This window comes from Mercenaria mercenaria, chromosome 15 (genome assembly GCF_021730395.1).
Source record: "Mercenaria mercenaria strain notata chromosome 15, MADL_Memer_1, whole genome shotgun sequence".
NCBI classification, from domain to species: Eukaryota; Metazoa; Mollusca; class Bivalvia; order Venerida; family Veneridae; genus Mercenaria; species Mercenaria mercenaria.
The window spans coordinates 10,838,370-10,857,877 of NC_069375.1; the positions used below are offsets into that span (position 1 = coordinate 10,838,370).

At 35.6% G+C, this 19,508-nt stretch overlaps 1 protein-coding gene across 1 annotated transcript in view; it reads right to left on the minus strand.

Annotated features, from left to right (window-relative positions):
• Positions 1-2,174: 2,174 nt before the first annotated feature.
• LOC123558120 (uncharacterized) overlaps positions 2,175-19,508 on the minus strand; it is a 29,310-nt gene continuing 11,976 nt past the window's right edge. The window contains exons 4-6 of the mRNA XM_053524538.1: positions 8,632-8,805; positions 8,220-8,393; positions 2,175-2,353 (exon numbers count right to left, since the gene is read on the minus strand). The gene's annotated coding sequence lies outside the window, so the exon portion shown is untranslated. The remainder of the gene's footprint in view (positions 2,354-8,219; positions 8,394-8,631; positions 8,806-19,508) is intronic.

The window sequence follows — 19,508 nt, forward strand, 5'->3', positions numbered from 1 at the left end:
TGGTAGAGGACCACTAGATTATGCTACATACCAAATATCAAAGCCCTAGGCCCTATGGTTTTGGACAAGAAGATCAGAAACCATTTAACTGTTCCTGGTCAATGTGACCTTGACCTTTGACCTAATGACCTCAAAATCAATAGGGCTCATCTGCTGGTCATGGCCAACCTAACTATCAATTTTCCTGACATTAGGCCTAAGCGTTCTTGAGTTATTGCCTGGAAACCATTTTACTGTTCCTGGTCACTGTGACCTTGACCTTTGACGTATTGACCTCAAAATCAATAGGGGTCATCTGCTGGTCATGACCAACCTCCCTATTAACTTATGTGACCCTAGGCCTAAGCGTTCTTGAGTCATCATCCGGAAACTGTTTTACTGTTCAGGGTCACTGTGACCTTGACCTTTGACGTATTGACCTCAAAATCAATAGGGGTCATCTGCTGGTCATGACCAACCTCCCTATTAACTTATGTGACCCTAGGCCTAAGCGTTCTTGAGTTATCATCCGGAAACCGTTTTACTATTCAGGGTCACTGTGACCTTGACCTTTGACATACAGACCTCAAAATCAATAGGGGTCATCCGCTGGTGATGACCAACCTTCTATCAACTTTCATGATCCTAGGCCCAAGTGTTCTTTAGTTATCATCCGGAAACCGTTTTACTATTCAGGGTCACTGTGACCTTGACCTTTGACATACAGACCTCAAAATCAATAGGGGTCATCCGCTGGTGATGACCAACCTTCTATCAACTTTCATGATCCTAGGCCCAAGCGCTCTTGAGTTATCATCCAGAAATGGATTGGTCTACATTCCGACCGACAGACATCTGCAAAACAATATACCCCTACTTCTTCGAAGGGGGGCATAAAAAAATACAGGACTTAGTAGGAAGCTGAAACCTTATTTGAAACTCTCTCTTGTTTTGTGTTTTGAGGGTTAACGTCTGTTTTTCAGCAATAAAACAAAACTATATACTAGAGACCGTACCATAGCTCTTCGCATACTTTGATTTTTCAAACTAAAGTGATTTTTACAAGTGCACCGGTTACGATAAAAAATGTAAACAACGGACTCTGTCTATGAAACTTTGAAATGAATGAATGACAGTCGATCTTAGTCATAATACTGATTGACAGTGAATGCTAATGACTCCATGTGTTGCAGAAAGGTATTTAGTTTGTAACTGTAATTTCCCATTAATTGAAATTCTCTCAAAACTGGTAAAATAATTACTTATATTTGGACAAATCTTATCGTCTTTGCCGTTCGGCAGCTGCAAAAAGGGCAAATATAAAATATTCAGTGTAAGTAATATTTCACTGGTACTGCCAGTTAGTAAGTTCATACTCTGAACAACACGTCAGAGAATGACGTTGGCAGCATTAGATTATATTTTTTCTTTACACAAAAAATGCCGTTAGGTAACAAAGCGAATACGCCGATAATCCGGAGTTCACCGATTATTGTTCCAGTTCACGCAATGTAATCCAGCAATTAAACTGCATAGCTATTAGCTACTGCTGTTACAGGGAAGTGGTAGAGTGTCTGCCTTAGGTGTGAGAGGTCCTGGGTTCGAGTCCCAGTTAGAGCTTAACTATTTAGATTCTGCTAAAGCATAGTTTTTCTGTTAATAGACTGTTCCAGATGTTCTAAATTTTTAGCATACAGTATCATGGATCAGTATTTAGCAATCCAGATCAAAGTTGAATGTTAAATCAAATGCACCCAATTAAAAAATATTGACTATATTATGTCCCTTTGATGTTTATGCTCTCCATGTTCAAGAAGAGTTGCATGTCCTTGATCACAAAATTTTCGTTATCATGAAAATATTAAATGCTCATAACTCCGCACTTCTGGTTAAAATATTGTCTATATTTCTGTTTTTGAGAAATATATGTACATTTGTCTTCATTTCAAAGCTTTTTAACTTCAAACCTATGATTTGAAAAACTTAGGTACTATCTCTATATATACTGGCGAGCTGTTAACCTATTCTAGTTTTCTTTGATCTCTTAATTAGTACTAACCTTTCTCTCAGCAAGTAACTGACAACTTTCCCTATCTAATTGGAGGTTGGAGACGAATGACCAAGACACAATTGCCAAGATCAATCATCACAAAGTAGCAGAGCTATTTTAATAGAATGTTAACACTAGGCACAGGTTACCTTGTTTTATCGGTGTTTTCATAGCTGGAGGACTTCGTATTGCTTTCACAGCTGAAGAGTTTTCCTTATCAATCACCAAAGGGCTCCTGGACTTTCTAAAGTATGAAAGTGGGTGCATTGTTGTCAGGATCATTGCAGTCTGTGTGCGAATCTACAGAGCTACCATGGCTGGACTCTGGAAACAATTTAATATTTAGTATCTTTATACAATCACTATGACAAAGTTAAACACATATTTTGTACAACTTCATACGTACATTACGAGGTATTATGTGTAGAAACAAAAAAAGTCATGAACCACAAAACAAATTAAACTTCTATATACAGTGTGAGATACATAAATGTATATCAATACTACGATCTCAAATCATTTCCTTTTTTACAGGGTTCAGATAAAGCTGAGAAAATAAACTTCTCTGACTTTTCCCTGATCAAAGTCCAATTTTCCACGACAAAAACAATTCATGTTCACAGAGCTAAGCTGGTCATAGATTAATAAATATTGGCCTCAATTGTCCCTATCAGCTAAAGTTTACCATCTTTCTTGTTAGAATGATGAAAAGAGTGTAAAGCAAGTTTGTTACAGTTTAGCAAACCACTGTATTTCTTTAGCAAGATGTAACAGACAATAAGAAAGATCCATACTATTCACTGAAAGACTACCAATTATCACATTTTGTGTTTTACTACTTGATAAGTTCAGACAGACATATGCCGTTCTGTGAAAACTTGTCCTTATTCATACTTGATTTTTATATAAAATAGCATTTTTTTTACTAAAATTTATATATGCTGCGATATATTTAGAAGAAATTTGTTTTGTTTTATATTTTCAGTAGTTCAGTTTGCATTGTAAAAATGATAATATAAGATAAGTCATGAAATCAAATAACAAGAGGGCCATGATGGCTCTATATCGCTCACCTGTTATCATTGCACTTGAGGACCAAGAAGGTCCTCAGATATCTAAGTCCAAAGGACAGGAACAACAAAGGGAAGAAATTTAACCAAAAAGAAAAAAAAATTCTTACAAGGTACAGATATGTCAAAATACACCTAAAAATTAGAGGTACCATCCATGTCGTACCATAGAAAAGTGGTCTCGGTTTTTCCCTACGGCCAATAATAAAAAAGTTACTAAAAATAAGCTATTTATAGTAACATAAAAGGGAAGTAATTAAAAAAAAAATTATTGCAAGTGAACAAAAGGATCTGCCAAATAAATCTGTTGACATAAATGAAATTTCAGATCAGTATCTTCATTAGTTTAATTTGAAATAAAGGGAGGTAATTTGACATAAAATCAGTCCATAGTTATCTACCCTGATTGGCTCAGTCCAACTAATGACAATAATGAAATTTCAAATAAGTCCTATAAGTACTTACTGATATAAATCCATTTTGATTACAATCAGGGGAGGTAATCAGATATAAAATAACTCTGGAACCTACGATTGGATCTGATTTGTCATAGAATCCAAGACTTATTGTTGCTGAAGATATTTTGGAAGTTTGTATCAAATAAAACCATAAATGAAGTCTCTATATGGCTGCAAAAGCCAAAATAGTCAATACTGGACCTTTAAGGGGCCATAACTCTGGAACCCATGACGGAATCTGGCCAGTTCAAGAAAGAAACCCAGATCTTATGGTGATACAAGTTGTATGCCAGTTTGGTAAAAATCAAATTATAAATAAAGCTGCTATTGTGCAGACAAGGCCAAAATAGCTAATTTTGGCCCTTTCAGGGGCCATAACTCTGGAACCCATAAAGGGATTTGGCCAGTTCAAGAAAGGAACCGAGATCTTATGGTGATACAAGTTGTGTGCAAGTTCCGTTAAAATAAAATCATAAATGAAACAACTATCGTGCAGACACGAAATTGTTGACGCACGCACGCACAGACAATCGGACTGACGACAGGTGATCACAAAAGCTCACCTTGTCACTATGTGACAGGTGAGCTAAAAACATATGCCTGTTTATTTTCAAATGTTAAAATTTTCTGAGTACAGAATAAGTACTAATTTTGCAGGAAAGAACATCTGAAATTAACGAAACTACTGCAATGCAATATGTAAACGTATCATCAGGGGTCCTGAAATAAGCTGTCCGATTCGTGGATTCCTCGGTCCGGACAAGCAGTTTTTAGAAGCTGGCTTGTCCGGGGACAAGTAAAATTTCCGTGGTAAATATTTTATGAAAATGAAACTAATCGGCGACATCTGTTATTTCCGCATGCATAAAGGCAATATCTAATCTATTTGTGATCATTTATGACCCTTAAATTTATCAAAACAAAAATGTATGCAGCCATTTATAGACACGTGGACTGGTTTACTACATTTAATGATCATTATTGGAAAATTAAACCGTGAAGTTGAAAATGAGTGCCAGTCTGGGGATTCCCGTTATCTACTTTCATTTTTGATTTTCAGGAAAACGATTAGCTAGGTTGACGCTATGTAAAAAAGTTTAGTAACCAAAATTTGTGGCTTAATTTTTCGAGTCGATTGTTTTGACATTTAACAACTCGGACAGCTTATTTCAGGACCCCTGAAAGACCAGTGCAGTATTCATTGAATGTAATGGGACCAGGGTAGAAATTCTAGGCATACATACATGTACTGAGATTATTTTTGTCAATGGCATGTGTTCAAGTGTTCTTAATTATTCTCTACTCACTAAACTTGCTAGTTATAACATATTTTCAAAAGGATGGTTCTAGTCATAACATAAAAACTTTATATAAGTTAAAATAGAAGTCAACAGAAGTGTATGTTTGTATTATTTGTTTATTTAGTAATGATAATGCTGATCCTTTCCTTTTTAAACTAAAAAGTACGGACAAGTTCTTCTTAGGTACGGACAAGTGGATTTGTGGGCCCAACTTGTCCGTGGCTAAAGTAGACTCTGAAAATATTTCAGGACCCCTGATCATCATTTAATATGACTAAAAAACAAAATTTGTCTTAGTTTTCCACTATAACTAATGCTGTCACTGTGTTACTATTCTACAATTGAAAAGAACTTTCCTCACACTTTTTACATATACAAGAGAGTAGCAGCGTTTGGTTATTTATTGTTCAGTATTCCCCTTAAATCAGCTCAGTATTAGATTTGAAGCCATTATGCCCAATATGTCCTGATATCAACCCTAAATATTGTCGGTAGTTTGTTTTTCTTGCATTCCTTTCTTAATCTTTCACTTCTTTTATGAGCTGAATTGACCTTACGCCAGACAGCCTGTAGCCACGCCTACCAGTTTTCAGGGGGAACAATTCATGCTAGGCCCGACAAACAAAGGAATCAAATTGCGACGGCAGAAATATTTTGCCGGACATTCTAGTTGATTTCGGCGTACACTACCTCAATTCACACGTATTTCTAAAGTGAAAAGATAAAACACAATCGTTAATAAGTGGATGTTCTGTAGCGAAACATAAATTCTACAAAAAACAATGATAGATTGTTGTTAAAAGCCGGAAACTGCACCCGAGTATGAGGAAAACTAAACAAGGCAGGGGGCCGAGCGGAAAACACGTAAAAAAGACGGAAATATCTGAAACCATTATAGCTGATTTTGTGTTTTTTTTTTTTATTGTCCGTTTCTTTTTCATTATAGAAACGTCAAATTTCGATCTCCCGGAAATCATGTAGGGTATGACTATATTAAGCAGACTAGAACATTGATTTTTATTAATTAAGGTTGAAATCAGACTGTGGATTCTGAATCCTATTTCAAAATAATTAGATAAATTAAATAAGGTAATTTACATGTAAAAATTGTCACTTGTGTCATTTAAGAAACGTCGGATTTCGAAATACCGGAACTCATTTTAAGATGCTCATATCATTGTTCAACATTATTCAGATACATAGCATTTAATGTCTAATACTTGGACATGATGTGTTTTAAGTATAAGTAAAGAAAGTTCTCTTATTAGAATTAAAACGTGTAAATGATAAATAAATAAGATATAGTCCAAGGCGATGATATAGTCCATACTCATATTTCAAGACTTATACCGGCGCATCGCAGCTTAAAACAATGTTTGAGCCTACCAAATTTCTTTATAAAGTATACAGAATGAATGCACAATTTTTTGTTTAAGAACATATCTTCTTTATACGAAATATACTATTTTTTCTGGAATTTTAGACGAAGTTTACGCTGTCTATTAAAATGAAATTTAGAACGAAAGCACACACCGAGTGCTAAGTCAAAACTTTGAGCACCTGGAAAATTATTGATTAGACTCATTAAAAATAATCTTATATTAATCATAGTTTTTTATCATGTTTATTATTTGTTGTATTATCACCCAGGTATGACTTAACATACACCAGTGGGAGATTGATGTAAACCTTAAAAAATGCATAAATCATGTTTCAGGTACATTAAGGCATACTATTTACACGTTACCATTCAAATAATATAGAACATCAAATATTTGTGTTTTATCAGAACATACCAGTTACTCTGGTAACTGATGGAATATTTTTACTATTGAATAAAGAATACTAGGCACTTTTGTTAAATAAGAAAGTTAATTTTCATAGAATTTTACACTGATTTAAATGAAATAATTAAAACGTTATAACACAATGAGTGCTAAGTCGAATTGCTTTGCTTTTAAACACTCTTATAAGATTTTTAAGATCAACTATTCTTGAGGACGTCCACAGAGCCTGATACATCGTTGACAATATTTGAGGTCTGAGAGTGGATTTGGAAAAGGGAAGCGCTCTAGTATTACACTCCCCCCTGTGTCTGATGTAAAGGTGTCCTAACGTCACCTTTTTCCCATTTTGGACGATTTTTCGGTGGTATTTATATTCTTTGACTGGCGAGTCCGGCACTAAGTTTGACGGACAAAATGGCGGCTAACAACAAGGCTTATCAGTTCTGTTATCTGATTGGTCAGTTGGAACCTGTCAATCAACACTGGCGTAAGGTCAATTCTACAGTACTACAGGGTAAAACTAAAATGCTGACATAGCACGTTATTAACTATGTCATAATGACCATGGCTTGATCACCTGTGTAATACGAGCTACATGTATCAAATGTCAAACTGATGTTTAAATACCAAGAAAGTAGGTAAGTAGGTCATATTCATGGTCACTTAAAGTCAATTTTAAGATAAGTGTGCAAAACTTGTAAGAAATCAACTAAACAATGATACCGGTACTACCAAATATCAAAGGCCTAGGCCTTGAACTTTCAAACAGAAGACTTTTCAATTTTTTTCCTATATAAGTTCATGTAAAACTTGGGACACCCTGGGCCTATTTTCAACTAAGGGGCATAATTTGAATAATCTTGGTAGAGTACAATTCAATATCTGCATTTGTTCTGCAGACAGTAACTTGCAAGTAAAACTTTAACTAGAATTTTATAAGTCCAATAGGGGGCATAATTTGCCCAAAATACATGTCAGAGGTATGGGACTTGACACAGAGAGGTTGGTAATTGATTTAGAAAAAGAAAAAAAATAAATATCAAATCTATAATGCCTTTAAGTAACTGCTGTAAGTACTTGCACACGAAACTTTAAACAGGATCTTCTAAGACCAAAAGGGGGCATAATTTGGCCAAAATGGTTAGAGTTATGGGACTTGATGCTATCAACTAGTTTTATAACTCCGAAGACACATGTGAAGTTTCAATTCAGCATCTGCATTAGTTTTGGAGATAGTAACTTGCATGTAAAACTTAAACCAGGACTTTCTTAGTCCAAAAGGGGGCATAATTTGTTAAAAATATACATTTTTTTCCAGAGTTATGGGACTTGACCTAGTAAGGTTAGTAATTGACCTAGAAAAAGAAGAAAAATAAGTTTCAAGGGTATATATATACCTTTTAATAACAGCCATATGTACTTGCATGCAAAGCTTTAACCAAGGTGTCACGCTGACACTAGGGCGAGTAGAATAGCTAAGACTATTCAGTCAAGCTAGAAATTCCCAGACTTTCCCGTGACCTTGAAAAATATGTTTTTCCCTGACTGTGGGAACCCTGAAAAGGTAAAGTTACTTTGCTTTTTGGTGCTTTCTGGACTGGAGGGCTTCTCGATGCTTTCACTGCTGAAGAGTTCTTTATCCATCTCATTACCAAGCGCTCCTGGTCTTTCTCAATGATGGAAGTGTGTGCTTTGCTTTCAGTTTCATTGCAGTCTGTGTGCGAATCCAGAGGTACCATAGCTGGACTCTGAAACCAGACAACAGAGATGTTTATTCATTCACTTTGACAGAGCTTTACACATATTTTGTATAACATCATAAATACACTACAAGGACAACTTCATACAAACATTATGAGGTGCTATGCGTAGACACACAAACCATTCAACAAATTAAACTTCTGAATAAAGTATGAGATACATTAATGTATATGAATACTGAATCTTGGCATATACATTTGAAATAATTTCAAAAGGTACAGTTACCTGGCTTATTGGAGCTTTCATGGCTGGAGGCCTTCTTGTGTCTTTCACTGCTGAAAAGTTCCTTATCCATCTCATGGCAAAGGGCTCCTGGTCTTTCTCAATAATGCAAGTGGATGCATTGTTTTCAGGAGCATCGCAGTCTGTGCGAATCTACAGAGCTACCATGGCTGGACTCTGGAAACAATTTAGAATTTAGTATCTTTATACAATCACTATTACAAAGTTAAACACATATTTTGTACAACTTCATAAGTACATTATGAGGTATTATGTGTAGACACACAACAAATTAAATTTCTGAATACAGTGCGAGGTTCATAAATGTACATCAATACTGCATCTTGGCATATACACGTCAAATCATTTCAACAAGAGCTGTCAGTAGGACAGCGTGCTTGATCTTTCTCAGTGCTTGTTGATAAAACAAAACCTGAAGGTAAAAATTTCTAGAACATATGTCGCATAAATCTGTCAACATCAGAAGATAGCTATTGGTATTGCTTTTTATTATTTGAAACGTATTTCATTCAAGTTTCAAAATAAATCCTTTTGATAGTATTTAAGGTACTGGACTTAATAAATCAAGAGGGCCATGATGACCCTGGATCGCTCATCTAAGTAATATGAGCTACATGTTTCAAATGTCAAAATGATGCTATAAGATTAAGAAAGTAGGTAACATTCATGGTCAGTGAAGTCAGTTTAAGATCGGAGTGCAAAACTGTATTTGTCATCCAAATTTCAAGGCTCCGAGTGTCTTAAAAAACAACAACACACACACACTAAAAAGTAGGTCATCAGGTCAAGGTCAAAGTCAAGTGACCCTAATTACTTAGAGTCAACAGGATATTATAATAAAACTGTCTAAGAAATATGATCAGAAAATCTTTAATTTTTTTTCCCTTACATAACTCATATAACATGTGATCCCACAGGTAGGGCCTCTTGTCACCCAAGGGGCATAATTTGAACATTCTTGTTTCGACAAGAAGATTTAAAAAACAAGAGCTGTCTCCATAGGATGACACATGCCCCCGATGGCACTTTGAATGAATAGTTATGGCCAATGTTACAGTTTAGGACCTTTGACCTACGGACCTGGGTCTTGCGCGCGACACGTCGTCTTACTGTGGTACACATCCATGCCCAATATTTTTAAAATCCAAGCATGAATGACAAAGATATGGACCGGACACGCCCATCAATGCACTATGTTGAAATATGACCTTTAACGTCTAAGTGTGACCTTGACCTTTGAGCTACGGACCTGGGTCTTGCACGCGACACGTCGTCTTACTGTGGTACACATTCATGCCAAGTTATTTAAAAATCCATCCATGGATGACAAAGATATGGACCGGACACGCCCAACTATCATGAAAAATGACCTTTAACATCTAAGTGTGACCTTGACCTTTGAGCTACGGACCTGGGTCTTTCGCGCGACACGTCGTCTTACTGTGGTACACATTCATGCCAAGTTATTTGAAAATCCATCCATCGATGACAAAGATATGGACCGGACACGAAAAATGCTGACAGACTGACAGACCGACTGACGGTTCAAAAACTATATGCCTCCCTTCGGGGGCATAAAAATCCTGTATAAGACTATGTAAAACTTGGGACCCACGAGGTGGGGCAAATTTTCACCTCAAGGTAATCATTTGGACAATCTTGGTACAGGAACATAAGGCAATGATACATACCAACTATCAAAGGCCTAGGTCTTGGGGTTTCTGAAAAGAATATTTTTTTTAAGGTTTTTAATATATGTCTTTGTAAAATTGGGACCCCCGGGGTGGGGCCTCTTTTCACCCCCAGGGTAATAATTTCAACAATCTTAGTAGAGGACCACGAGGATGAGAATGACAATTTTGTCCGGAGCATTTCTTCTTCATGCATGGAGGGATTTTGATGTAACTTGGCACAAATGTTCACCACCATAAGACAGAGTGTCATGTGCAAGAACCAGGTCATTAGGTCTAAGGTCAAGGTCAAGGTCACACTTAGAGGTCAAAGGTCAGATACAAGAATGACTTTGTCTGGAGCATTACTTTTTCATGCATAGAGGGATTTTGATGTAACTTGGCACAATTGTTCACCAGCATGAGACGGAGTGTCATGCGCAAGAACTTAGAATTACTTCCCTTTGTTGTTACTATAAATAGCTTATATTGTAACTTTTTTATTACTGGTCATAGGGAAAATTCAAGACCACTTTCCTGTAGTACAACATGCATGTTACATCCAATTTTGAGGTGTATTTTGACCTGTCTCTACTGGTAAGGATTTTTGTGTGGACTTAGATTTTTTTTTTTTTTTTTTTTTTTTTAAGATTTACTTCCCTTTGTTGTTACTACAAATAACTTATATTGTAACTTTTTGTAATCTTTTTTTTAACTGGCATAAATGTTTGCCTCAATGAGACAGAGTGTCGTGTGCAACTCCCAGTCCTTTTGACAGCTGACGGGCTCGACATGTTGCCCGTGGGCATCTAGTTTTAGATAAAGGAATTTAGTGTACATGTTGCCACGGTTACATAATTCAAATTATATTTCATAGAAGTTATTGATTTGTATTTTCAATTAGGGATATACAATGTATAATTCTATTGTAATAGAATGTTCACTTTCTTTAATATTTTCCATTATAATTAGCCAGTGAAAAACAAATGATGCAGAAGGAATGACTGAAATGTTACGTTCTTACGATAATTACTTTTGTTACAAAACATACCATAAAACTGAATATTCTAAAGTAGTTTTGTGTGTTTTCCACATTTCTTTTCCTGGATACTTATGATTTAAAATATCTAACTTATTAGAAACAATTTCAAATTAATCTGTTGTTTTCAAGTATGATAATAGAAAACAAGAGTGCCAGAATGTCACAATATACGCCCATCACAGCAAATTTCTTAACACTAGCACCAGTCTGTATTTGCAAATGGAATTTTAATTTTCTAGTTGTTTACAATGTTTTTTTAGAAATTGTTGTAATTCTTTTATTTTTCTAAGTCCACAAAAAAAATCCTTACAAGGTAGAGATACCTTAAATTACACCCAAAATTTGAAAGTAGCATCAATGTTGTACCTCAGAAAAGTGGTCTTGGTTTTTCCCTAGGGTCAATTATAAAAAAGTTACAACAGGGCTTCCATTAGGATTTAATTTCATGGAGTCAGGACTGCCTAACATTCAGATTTTGGAGTCCCTCTTATATTTTCTTGGAGTCCTACGTAATATCACTTTGTACAATGACCTTCAGTATCATCATCATCATCATCATTACTATCATCATCATATCTAATTGGTTCAAAACAGTGTGTAAAGTAATAGAGTAAAAGGACCTCTAGAATGATTAGAAAACATTTTATTTAACAAAAAATATTTTATTGTTTTATTATACCTATAGCAACAGTCAGCATTTTATTAAAATCACCAGACTTACTGTTGTTCAGCTACATAACGAAAATCCACTTTAAACAAGAGTGCAAGAATGTCACAATATACGCCCGTCACAGCAAATTTCTTTACTCTAGCACCTGTATTTGCAAATGGAATTTTAACTTTGTGGTTGTTTAGTAATAACTAAATGTTTTGTTTTTCTAAGTCCACAAAAAAACTCCTTACCAGGTAGAGATACCTTAAAATACACCTAAAATTGGAAAGTAACATCTATGTTGTACCATAGAAAAGTGGTCTTGGTTTTTCCCTACGGTCAATTATAAAAAAGTTACAATATAAGTTATTTATAGTAACAACTAAGGGAAGTTAATCTTTAAAAAAAAAAAAAAAAAAAAAAAAAAAAAAAAAAAAAAATTGTAAGTCCTCACAAAAATCTTTTCCAGGTAGAGACTGGTCAAAATACACCTCAAAATTGGATGTAGCATGCATATTGTACTACAGAAAAGTGGTCTCGATTTTTCCCTATGACTTGTAATGAAAAAGTTACAATATAAGCTATTTATAGTAACAACAAAGGGAAGTAATTCGAAAGAAGGGAACTGCGCATGACACTTCGTCTCATGATGGTGTATAATTGTGTCAAGTTAAATCAAAATCCCTCCATGCATGAAGAAGAAATGCTTCGGACAAAGTCATTCTTGTATCTGACCTTTGGCCTCTAAGTGTGACCTTGACCTAAGACCTAGGGACCTGGTTCTTGCGCATGACACTACGTCTCGTGGTGGTGAACATTTGTGCCAAGTTATATCAAAATCCCTCTATGCATGAAGAAGACATGCTCCGGACAAGGTTTTCATTCTTATATCCTTTGACCTCTAAGTGTGACCTTGACCTTAGACCTAGGGACCTGGTTCTTGCGCATGACACTCCTTCTCATGATGATGAACAATTGTGCCAACTTTCATCAAAATCCCTCTATGCATGAAGAAGATATGCTCCGGACAAAGTCATTCTTGAATTTGACCTTTGACCTCTAAGTGTGACCTTGACCTTAGACCTAGGGACCTGGTTCTTGGGCATGACACTCCGTCTCATGATGGTGAACAACTGTGCCAAGTTTCATCAAAATCCCTTCATGCATGTAGAAGATATGCTCCGGACAAGGTCTGTGGACGCCGCCCGCCCGCCTGCCAGTGGCGTTCCCATAATACGTCCCGTTTTTCAAACGGGCGTATAAAAATCTAAAGTACATTTTATTTGGAATAGAATTATGTCAAATTACGTCATTCACCTGGCAATACTCAACCAGTTAACTTTCATCCCACATCAAAGAAAATCAATAAAGGAAAATTTTGCCGAAAACTCCCTTTGAAGCCACGTGCTGGTGTCATCAAAATGTGTCAAAGATATCAGTTCTTAATAGGAGAAAAATTGAATGTTTTGTTTTGTTTTTGTTTTTTCTCTAGAAATACTGTAAAAACAGGATTTATCATTCACGAAAATCCAAAGTAAGTAGCAAATTTATTACCGATCGAAAAAAATGTTTTAATATAAACTGGATGTGAAATGTCATTTGCTAGAAGAAAATAGTTACTTTCTGAGGTTTTTTGTGCTGAAATTATCGATATATTTCCCACAATTAGTTACTTTGTCTTCCGACTTCGGAACTTGTTTCACAAACTTGATCCGAGCCAAATGCATGTAATGTTTTATTGTCGGCAATTAGCGCCAAAGGGGTCCGGCACGGTTGAATTGTGTTAAAATGTGGGTGAATTGGGTTTAATGACTTATTTTTGGGTCCTAGAGCTAAAATTAAAAAAAATCCCATACTACTATAACTACTCCCTAGAAACCCAATTCACCCACATTTTAACACAATTCAACCGTGCCGGACCCCATTGATTAGCGCCTTCTAAACATGTCAACTGATCTGGATAACGGTTTACATTTACAGACGGTCTCTATCAAACACGATGCTTTCACACTAGTCTCACACTTCAAACACTGCCGGCAGTTTATACGAGGCTGTCCATCAAGAGTCATTCTTGTATCTGACCTTTAGCCTCTAAGTGTGACCTTGACATTAGACCTAGGGACCTGGTTCTTGCGCATGACACTTCGTCTCGTGCTTGTGAACATTTGTGCCAAGTGGTATCAAAATCCCTCAATGCACGAAGAAGAAATGCTCCGGACAAAGTTTTCCTTCTTGTATCCTTGACCTCTAAGTGTGACCTTGACCTAACCCCTAGGGACCTGGTTCTTGCGCACGACACTTTGTCTCATGATGGTGAACAATTGTGCCAAGCTACATCAAAGTCCTTTCAAGCATGAAGAAGATATGCTCCGGACAAAGTTTTCATTCTTGTATCCTTTGACCTCTAAGTGTGACCTTGACCTTAGACCTAGGGATCTGGTTCTTACGCATGACACTCCCTCTCATTATGGTGAACAACTGTGCCAAGCTACATCAAAATCCTTCAATGCATGAAGAAGATATGCTCCAGACAAAGTCATTCTTGAATTTTTCATTCTTGTATCCTTTGACCTCCAAGTGTGACCTTGGCCTTAGACCTAGGGACCTGGTTTTTGCGCATGACACTCCGTCTCATGATGATGAACAATTGTGCCAACTTTCATCAAAATCCCTCCATGCATGTAGAAGATATGCTCCGGACCAGGTCTGTGGACGCCTCCCGCCCGCCAGGGGTGTTCCCATAATACGTCCCATTTTTCAAACGGGCGTATAAAAAGGAGTTTAATACTTATGTTGCCATGGTAACGCAATTTGAATATTTTTTCTTAGAAAATACGGAATTAAATTAGCTGTATTTTTCTACTTTATAATAAGCATCTACAATACAAAATTTCCTAGTAGTATATGTTTCTTTTTTTTTTAAATAGTCATTTATTACCAGAGGTGAAAGACAGATTAAGAAGAAACAATGACAGAAATGTCTTACTCTTATGGTTATACTCATGTAACAAAATCTATCATAAAACCTAACATATTTTATATTTTCACAAGAAATCTTCGGATTCTATTTTTGAATACATATACTATATAATATCCAACTTAATGAAACACTTCTCCAGATTTATCTCGTTTTAAAGTTTTAATGCTGGAAACAGAATCAAATGTATATGTTGCCATGGTAACACAATTTTACTAAGTTTATTCTTTTGGTTAATACCCATATTACCAAACCTGTCATAGCACCAAACTTTATTTAATATTTTCATCTGGAATTTTCAGATTTTGCTTTTGAATATCTATACTTTCAAGAATTCAGATTACTGGAAACATTTTTATTTTTCAAATAAAGCTTCTATTTTGAAATACTATCGTAGAAAAAAGAATATAATGCATATGTTGCTATGGTAACGCAATATGAATAGTGTTTTCATAGATAATATTGACAATTTTAATTATCAGTATTTTCCTACTTTAAATAAGCTTCTAAAATATACAAGTTCATAGTAACAGAAGGTTTAAAATAGACATTTATTACCAACAATTGTATGACAAGTTATGAAGACACAATGATGAAAATGCCTAAATCTTATGGATTTTGCCAATTTTACAAAAACTGTCATAAAACCAAACATTTTTAAGATTTTTATGTTAAATTTTCAGATTTTATTTATGAATACCTATACTTTTATTATAAATAACTTACTATAAACATTCTTTCAAGTTAAGCTTCTATTTTACAACTATTGAAGAAAAGGGAAATTAATGCATATGTTGCCATGGTAACGCAATTTTAATAATGTTTTAATACATGATATGGAAGATTAAAATTGATTAAATTTTTCTACTTTAAGTAAGCATCACTAGTATAAAATTTCATAATAATAGAAGTTTCATTTATTTTCAAAATACTCATTTATTACCAGCAAGTGAAAGATAACTTGTGAAGAACAAGAGGACCATGATGGTCCTGAATCGCTCACCTCTTCCCACATGACCTAGTTTTGAGTATGACATCGTTTTTTCTACTATTTGACATAGTGACCTAGTTTTTGAGCTCAAGTGACCCAGTTTTCAACTTGACCTAGATATTATCAAGATAAAAATTCTGTCCAATTTTCATGAAGATCCATTGAAAAATATGGTCTCTAGAGAGGTCACAAGGTTTTTCTATTATCTGACCTATTGACCTAGTTTTCGAAGGTACGTGACCCTGTTTTTAATTTTATCTAGATATCATCAAGGTGAACATTCTCACTAATTTTCATGAAGATCTCATGAAAAATATGGCCTCTAGAGAGGTCACAAGGTTTTTCTATTTTTATATCTACTGGCCTAGTTTTTGACGGCACGTGACACAGTTTCGAAACTGACCTAGATATCATCAAGGTGAACATTCAGAACAATTTTCATGAAGATCCATTGAAAAATATGGCCTCTAGAGCGGTCAAAAGATTTTTCTAATTTTAGACCTACTGACCTAGTTTTTGACCGCAGTTGATCCAGTTTCAAACTTGACCTAGATATCATCAAGATGAACATTCAGACCAACTTTCATACAGATCCCGTGAAAAGTATGGCCTCTAGAGAGGTCACAAGGTTTTTTTATTATCTGACCTACTGACCTAGTTTTTTAAGATACGTGACCCAGTTTCTAACCTGACCTAGATATCATCAAGGTTCACATTCTGACCAATTTTCATGAAGATCCATTCAAGGGTATGGCCTCTAGAAAGGTCACAAGGTTTTTCTATTTCAAGACCTACTGACCTAGTTTTTGATCGCAGTTGACCCAGTTTCAAACCTGACCTATAAATCATCAAGATAAACATTCAGACCAACTTTCATACAGATCCCATGAAAAATATGGCCTCTAGAGAGGTCACAACGTTTTTTTATTATTTGACCTACTGACCTACTTTTTGAAGGCACGTGACCCACTTTCGAACTTGACCTAGATATCATTAAGAGGAACATTCTGACCATATTTTATGGAGATCCATTCACAAGTCTGTCCTCTAGAGAGGTCACAAGGTTTTTCTATTTTTAGACCTACTGACCTAGTTTTTGACGGCACATGACCCTGTTTCGAACTTGACCTAGATATCATCAAGATGAACATTCTGACCAACTTTCATACAGATCCCATGAAAAATATGGCCTTTTAGAGAGGTCACAAGGTTTTTCTATTATTTGACCTACTGACCTAGTTTTTGATGGCACATGACCCACTTTCGAACTTGACCTAGATATCATCAAGGTGAACATTCAGACCAACTTTCATGAAGATCTCATGAAAAATGTGGTCTCTAGAGAGGTCACAAGGTTTTTCTATTATTTGACCTACTGACCTAGTTTTTGATGGCACGTGACCCATTTTCGAACTTGACCTAGATATCATCAAGGTGAACATTCTGACCAATTTTGATGAAGATCTCATGAAATATATGGCCTCTAGGGAGGTCACAAGGTTTTTCTATTTTTAGACCTACTGACCTAGTTTTTGACCGCAGGTGACCCAGTTTCGAACTTGACCTAGATATCATCAATATGAACATTCAGACCAACTTTCATACAGATCCCAAGAAAAATATGGCCTTTAGAGAGGTCACAAGGTTTTTCTATTATCTGACCTACTGACCTAGTTTTTGATGGCACATGACCCAGTTTCAAATTTGACCTAGATATCATCAAGGTGAACGTTCTGACCAATTTTCATGAAGATCTTGTGAAAAATATGGCCTCTAGAGAGGTCACAAGGTTTTTCTATTTTTAGACCTACTGACCTTGTTTTTGAAGGCACGTGACCCAGTTTCGAACTTGACCTAGATATCATCAAGGTGAACATTCTGACCAATTTCCATGAAGATCTTGTGAAATATATGGCCTCTAGAGAGGTCACAAGGTTTTTCTATTTTTAGACCTACTGACCTAGTTTTTGATGGCACGTGACCCAGTTTCAAACTTGACCTAGATATCATCAAGATGAACATTCTGACCAACTTTCATAAAGATCCCACAAAAAATGTGACCTCTAGAGTGGTCACAAGCAAAAGTTTACAGACGCACGAACGCACGCACGGACACCGCGCGATCACAAAAGCTCACCTTGTCACTTTGTGACAGGTGAGCTAAAAATGACTAAAATTTCTGATTCTTATGGTTATTACCCATGTCATAAAGATGGTTATACAATCAAACATTTTGGATATTTTCATGTGAAATTTTCATGTCATATTTAAAAATACATATTTTTCAAATATTTTACATTTTGAAACCTTATTTCAAGTGAAAATGTTTTTTTAAGTATTTGCATGTAGAAAAAGGGAATTTAATATAGCTGTTGCCATGGTAACACAATTTGAGTAATGATTTTATTGAAAGGCTTGTAGATTTTAATTGATTATCATTTTGTGTATTAAGTAGGGATCTATATTACATCCTGCCATTGTAACTGAAGATAAACTTATCTCACAATTGTGAACTATTACCAGTGACAAATAAACTTGAAAGAAAGGATATTAACTGAAATGTTCTATTTATACTTTTAATATCTATGTTACAAAAAATGTCATAAAACTCAAAATATTGAAGATTTTCCTCTGAAATTTTCAGGATTAATTTCTGAATGGATGTACTTTCTAAATATGCAAAAATCTGAAAATGTCAAATTCCCTCATCTGGACCCATTTTCTCAGTCCTGGTCACATATAAGTCTATATAAAACTTGGGACCCCCAGGGCAGGGCCTCTTTTCATCCCAGGAGTACAATTTGAACAATTTTGGTTGAGGACCATAAGACAATGCTGCAAACCACATATCAAAGGTCTAAGTGTTGTGGTTTCAGACAGGAAGATTTTTAAACTGTTTTTCCTATATAAACTTGGGACCCCCGGGACAAGGCCATATTTGATCCTAGGGGGATAATTTGAACAATTTTGGTAGAAGACCACTAGATGATGCTACATACCAAATATCAAAGCCCTAGTGGTTTTGTACAAGAAGGTTTTCAAAGTTTTCCCTATATGAGTCTATATAAACTATGTGACCCCCTGGGCGGGGCACATATCTGATCCTAGGGGGATAATTTTGGTAGAGGACCACTAGATGATGCTACACACAAGATATCAAAGCCCTAGGCCCTGTGGTTTTAGACAAGAACATTTTTAAAGTTTTTCCTTCTGAATGGAATTCAATTATTTGAACAATTTTGAAAGGGGGCCACCCAAGGATCATTCCTGTGAAGTTTGGTGTAATTCTGCCAATGGTTTTCAAGAAGATTTTTTTAGAAAATGTTGACGGACACCAACACACGACGGACGACGGATATTGAGCAGTCACAAAAAGCTCAACATGAGCCTTTGGCTCAAGTGAGCTAAAAAGGGGTAATAACTCATTAACAAGAGGGTCATTATGACCCTGGATCGCTCACCTGAGTAATATGAGCTACATGTTTCAAATGTCAAACTGATGATTTTTAGAATTTTTTTTTAAAATT